The sequence below is a fragment of the Anopheles funestus genome, chromosome 2RL (assembly GCF_943734845.2).
Source record: "Anopheles funestus chromosome 2RL, idAnoFuneDA-416_04, whole genome shotgun sequence".
Lineage (NCBI taxonomy): Eukaryota > Metazoa > Arthropoda > Insecta > Diptera > Culicidae > Anopheles > Anopheles funestus.
In genome coordinates, this window is record NC_064598.1 from 94,413,342 (window position 1) to 94,419,341 (window position 6,000).

Here is a 6,000-nt window from a genome sequence, read left to right on the forward strand (position 1 = left end):
CGCACTTTAGAAATGATTCCCCGCACCGAGGACATACAGAAAAAGGAGACCAAAATTCGTACAATTTATTAATGTAAACTGTAATGCACAAGATGAGAAGGTTTTTTTTTTAAAGTTGCAGAAAGAAAGAGTAGCGACAATGAGTGACCGACTGTTACTCTGTGTTCCCACAAAGTGCGAACGAAAGTCTAGAAGTCTGTTCTGAAAGTCGGAAGCATAACCTATACACACCTACATATATGTACACCGTCAATGTAGCAAAAAAGCAATTGTGTGGTAGCGTTGTATAAAGAAAACAAAAACAAAAAAGGTCAAAGTCTAAAGGTAATAAAGTGCAAACCAAGGTTTCTCACCTGGGTTTGTAATACAAAATGATACAAAATTGATTTAGCATCCCCCCTTTTTGGGGGGCAGCTTTCGGAGGTTGGCAGAAACATGTTTCCAAAAAGGTAATATACATTAACGTCAGGCAATGTTTAATAATCTTTCCCCCTTTGGGTTGGCGCATAACATGAACACAGTTTGGTTTGTTTCTGCCTCGCTACTATGTTTATGGATGGCCTTTTTGGATGCTGCTGCTGCTGCTGCTGGAGCGAAGAAATCCGCACAGGAATGTGCGGACAATTTGTAGCTACTAAGAAATGATTCCCCGGTTCTCCTCCTTTGGCGTGTGCTAGACTAACTCGCTATTGAGTGCAGCTCAATTATTGACCACCGTACGATCAATTTTTCCATTTCTTGTAGCCTAGCCAATATGCAACAGACGCAATGCAACCACGAAATGATCCTGATTTAAATGCAGCACACACACAATCATGTGGAATGGGAGAGAAAATCACGTTTTTAAAATGCAAATAGCCGTGGCGTTTAATCGATCGATTTATAATGATAATTAATGAAAGTATTTGCAAGTTTTAGAAGAAGAGAGAAAAGAGCAAAAAAAGAGAGAAAAAATGCGCAGGTAAGTTGATAATTAGTTTTTACAATTTATGCTACAACGAACGTCGTCTGTCGTTCTGGCCACTTCACGTCGATCGTTCCAACGACACTCGGCAGACAGTTTGAGCTGATCGTTCGAATCGATCCCGGCCAAGCCTGGCACCGCCATGTGTGTTTGCGCCATAATTATAGGTATCGGGGTTGTGTCCTTCCGTTTTTTTGTTGTTGTTGTTATCGCTTTTATTATTTTTTATTATAATAATAAAACAATTTATCAATGAAACTTCGGCCGTGTTTCGTCAGATGGATTTGCATTTTAGCTTGGCAAAAATTAAGAATTTGCCTTCGTAAACGGGAGACAAGTTTTTCTTTTACTTTTATAATGTAATGGAAATGAATACATAATGAACGAATGTACGGCCAATGTACGGTCCATATTTATGAAATGTATCGATCCACCAATCCACAGCAGCTTCAATGCGATTGTCAACAAATGCGTTGTCTCAACAGGGGTAAGTGTGCCCCCTGCCACACTGCCAGAGTGCGCTTCAATATTTTATGCCAAGCCAATAGGTGGATCATGTGGCATGGTAATTATAATAATTATCGTCGCGTACGCTTCATCTCTGCGCCGTAGAGTAGCCTCATTTCCTCACGTCATCGGGGTTGCGTCTTTGCTAGATTGTGCGTTTAGTTGTGGTATAATAAAGCAAACCCTCGCTTGTTGCAAAAATTAATACAGAAAAAGAAGCGAAGACTGTTGGTACTGATGTTTGCCATAAACCATTGTTTTGGAACCAGTCCGTGCTCTCATTACAACAATGATAAATGGTTTGCTGCTGTAGATGAAGAAAGTTATCGCTAAATGGAATTAGTTTTGTATTTCTAGTGAAGTTGTAGTTTAAATATGTTTGTGGTTATTGGCTTAAATGTATTTTGGTTCTTTTCTGGAAGCTTCTGTTTGTCCTAATTTTGTAATATGTGATCTTCACCAACTCGCTTTCTTCTAATGATCGAGTGCCTACGTGAACATTCCCATAAACTTTGCCAATAGCAAAATAGTCTCAAATAGCCTGTATTTTTGTAAAAAGCTAAGGCTATAGCCTTAGGAAATTTTCTAATTTACAGAATTTTTTTCAATTCTTTTTTTTATTTAAAGCATTATTCGAGTGAAAAGAAACTTATTTCAACAAATTCGCATGAAAATAAAACAAATTTTTAAATTTTGCTAAATTGCTCAAAAAAATGGCAAGGGGTAAGCCTTATGAAATTTTCGAGTTAAAAATATTTTTTTTATTTTTTTGTTATTTTTTATTCTTTTCTTTTTCTAAAGCATTACTTGAGTGAAAAGAAACTTATTGCAGCATTAAAATGTATCACATTTATAAATTTTGCAATATTACTTAAAAAAAAAGCCTAAGGCTATAGTCGTTTACATTTTCACAAACAGGGTATGGATCTTGGTTCCTCGAATAACTCCTGACACAGACATCTGAGGGCATGGCCGTCCAAGAAGAAAATGTAGCCATTGGTGCCATCTATCGACCACAAGTTAAAGATTGGCAATCCGTTGGATACCGACCGAGTTATAGGCAAAACTTGGTGCAAAAATTAGCCTTAGTAAATTTTCATTTTTTTGAATTTTTTGATTTTTTTATTATTTTTCATTCTTTTTTTTGTTTAAAGTATTACTTGAGTGAAAAGAAACACATTGCAACCAATTGGCATTAAAATAAATCAATTTAATTTTTTTTGCAAATTTTCCCAAAAAAATCGTAAGGGGTAAGCCTTATGAAATTTTCGAGTTGAAAATTTTTTAAAATTTTTTTTCTGATTTTTTATTATTTTTTTTAATTTAAAGCGTTATTTGAGTTTAAAGAAACACATTGCAACAAATTCGCATTAAAATAAATCATTTTTTTAAATTTTACTGAATCGCTCAAAAATGAGGAAAATTTTACATTTTCTCAAACAGGGTAAGGAACTTGGTTCCTCGAATAACTTCCGGCACGGACACCTGAGAGCATGGCCGTCCAAGAAGAAAATGTAGCCATTGGTGCCATCTATCGACCACAGGTTAAAGATTGGCGATCCGTTGGATACCGACCGAGTTATAGGCAAAACTTGGTGCAAAAATGAAGAAAATTTTACATTTTCTCAAACAGGGTAAGGAACTTGGTTTCTCGATTAACTTCCGGCACGGAACCCTGAGAGCATGGCTGTCCAAGAAGAAAATGTAGCCATTGATGCCATCTATCGACCACAGTTTAAAGATTGGCGATCCGTTGGATACCGACCGAGTTATAGGCAAAACTTGGTGCAAAAATGAGCCTTAGTAAATTTTTAATTTTTTGGAATATTTTCATTTTTTTTTATTATTTTTCACTTTTTTTTTTATTTAAAGCATTACTTGAGTGAAAAGAAACACATTGCAACCAATTGGCATTAAAATAAATCAATTTAATTTTTTTTGCAAATTTTCCCAAAAAAATCGTAAGGGGTAAGCCTTATGAAATTTTCGAGTTGAAAATTTTTTAAAAATTTTTTTCTGATTTTTTATTATTTTTTTAATTTAAAGCGTTATTTGAGTTTAAAGAAACACATTGCAACAAATTTGCATTAAAATAAATCATTTTTTTTAAATTTTGCTGAATTGCTCAAAACTGAGGAAAATTTTACATTTTCTCAAACAGGGTATGGAACTTGGTTCCTCGAATAACTTCTGACACCTGAGAGCATGGCTGTCCAAGAAGAAAATGTAGCCATTGGTGCCATCTATCGACCACAGGTTAAAGATTGGTGATCCGTTGGATACCGACCGAGTTATATGCAAAAATTGGTGAAAAAATGAGCCTAGGAGATTGGTAAATTTATAGATTTTTTTGAATTGATTTTTTTGAGCTTTTTTGAATTTAAAGCATTATATGAGTGAAAAGAAACTTATTTCAACAAATTCGCATGAAAATAAAACAAATTTTTAAATTTTGCTAAATTTCCCAAAAAAAACGTAAGGGGTAAGCCTTATGAAATTTTCGAGTTAAAAATATTTTTTTTATTTTTTTGTTATTTTTTATTCTTTTCTTTTTGTAAAGCATTATTTGAGTGAAAAGAAACTTATTGCAGCATTAAACACACATCACATTTATAAATTTTGCAATATTACTTAAAAAAAAAGGCTAAGGCTATACAGCCTTAGGAGATTGACATATTTATAGAAACATCTGAGACATCTATACAGACATAAAGACATCTGAGAGCATGGCGGTCCAAGAAGAAAATGTAGCCATTGGTGCCATCTATCGACCACAGGTTAAAGATTGGCAATCCGTTGGATGCCGACCGAGTTATAGGCAAAACTTGGTGCAAAGATATTTTCATCGATGACCAATATTTTCCCCCCAACAGGGGTGTAAACACCCGGCAGCGTAGGAAGGATAGCAATTGTCAACATCTGGACAAATGTTGTGACTAATGCGAAATTTCACAAACACTTGCCGATTAAAATATATATAGGTGGCATGCGTACCGGATTTAACCTGCGAAACATGTGCTTTAGATAATGTGCTAACTGCACTCCCGCACTATGTTGTCTGCACGGCTCGGCAACGACTTCACGGACCACATTCGGGCCCCGGCAATAAAACCGACCAGCGAATGCATAGAGATCGATGCACTTACGACGGGGTTGGCTGCAGCTTTCGCAGCAGAATGCAGGTTCGAAAGAAACCCCTCGTCCTTCCCTCCCTTTGCCCCCGGGGGTGCATGGTTTTAACAACAATTAATATGCAGATGGAAATAATTGCCTTCAATCCATCCGCGTACAGCACAACTCGCGATACCGGTGCAACGTTGCAACTTGTGCGCTTTAACTTCAACGGTGGATCGGGTCGAGTGAACGGGATGGAAAGAACTAGCCTAGACCTGTTATAGGTCTGTTGGTTGTTGTTGCCTGTTTTTTTTTTTGCTAGCCTTATGGTTCAATGTTTGTCCGTTTATTTAACACCGCTTTTCCTACCCTTCTGTGTAGGCCCGCTAGGTACGGTTCTAGGTGCAAGGTTTTGTGCCAATAAAGATTGGCTGTGCACTTTCGGTGTCATATGGCAAATTGATGGTAGGAAATGAACATTTAAGGGACTTTACTACCTTTGTGTGTATGTGCATTATAAGTGCATTTTTAATCGATGTGTTCTTTAGATGGTGCATTTCGAGGGAGCACGTGAGGGAGGTCCCCACCGTCCAAAAACCGTCCATCGCGGCAGGGCGTGTAACAGCGAACAGAAGGGAAGGCGTCGGCCATCTAAGGGTTTTGGGGGGGATGAAAGGAAGGGTGAAGTTCCCGAGCATGTACGGTTTGAGGAATCCGATGAGGGTGATGTTGCACGCAGTTTTCTACGTCCATTTCCATAGCGGCAAAGTGCAAAAGATCAATTGTGCCATTTATACGTTTGCGAATCATGCTTAACCGTCATGCAACCCGGAACATTGGCACACACCAAAAACAAAAAAGAGCAGTTCTAAAGCATAAGGCAAAACAGCAACAACAAAAAAAGGAAAAAGCCCCGAACAAAAACCGTTTGGGTATGATTTCGAATGTTTACACGCGATATTTATGTTTTTCAGCCTGACCAACTGGGCAACAAAACGAAAAAAAAAACAGAAAAAAACCTCCGAACATACGCATAGTGACGTTGTTTTCGGTGAATGATCAGAGCTTCGCATGTTATCTGTTTGCTTTGGATAAATCATTCGGGCAACAACAGCACATACATACATTGTCCCGGGCCCCCGGTCAAGTTGTTGTTCATTCGCCGGGTTTTGTCGTTGATTTGTGTCTACTGTGCGAAGAACGTGTTTAAGAAAGTGACCGCATCGACCGTCACCGGATCTGTGGGCACCCCGAATTCGCTTCACTCGTTCGGTTTCATTTCGCCACAGTGCCGTAAGTCCTTCGCACCGGTTTTTGGGGGCTAGAAATTTAGATAAAGAATAATTCGGATTGATGGAGCATATCGATTGGTGTTTGGTCAAGATTTAGCTGCCTAAAGGTATAAATAGACACAT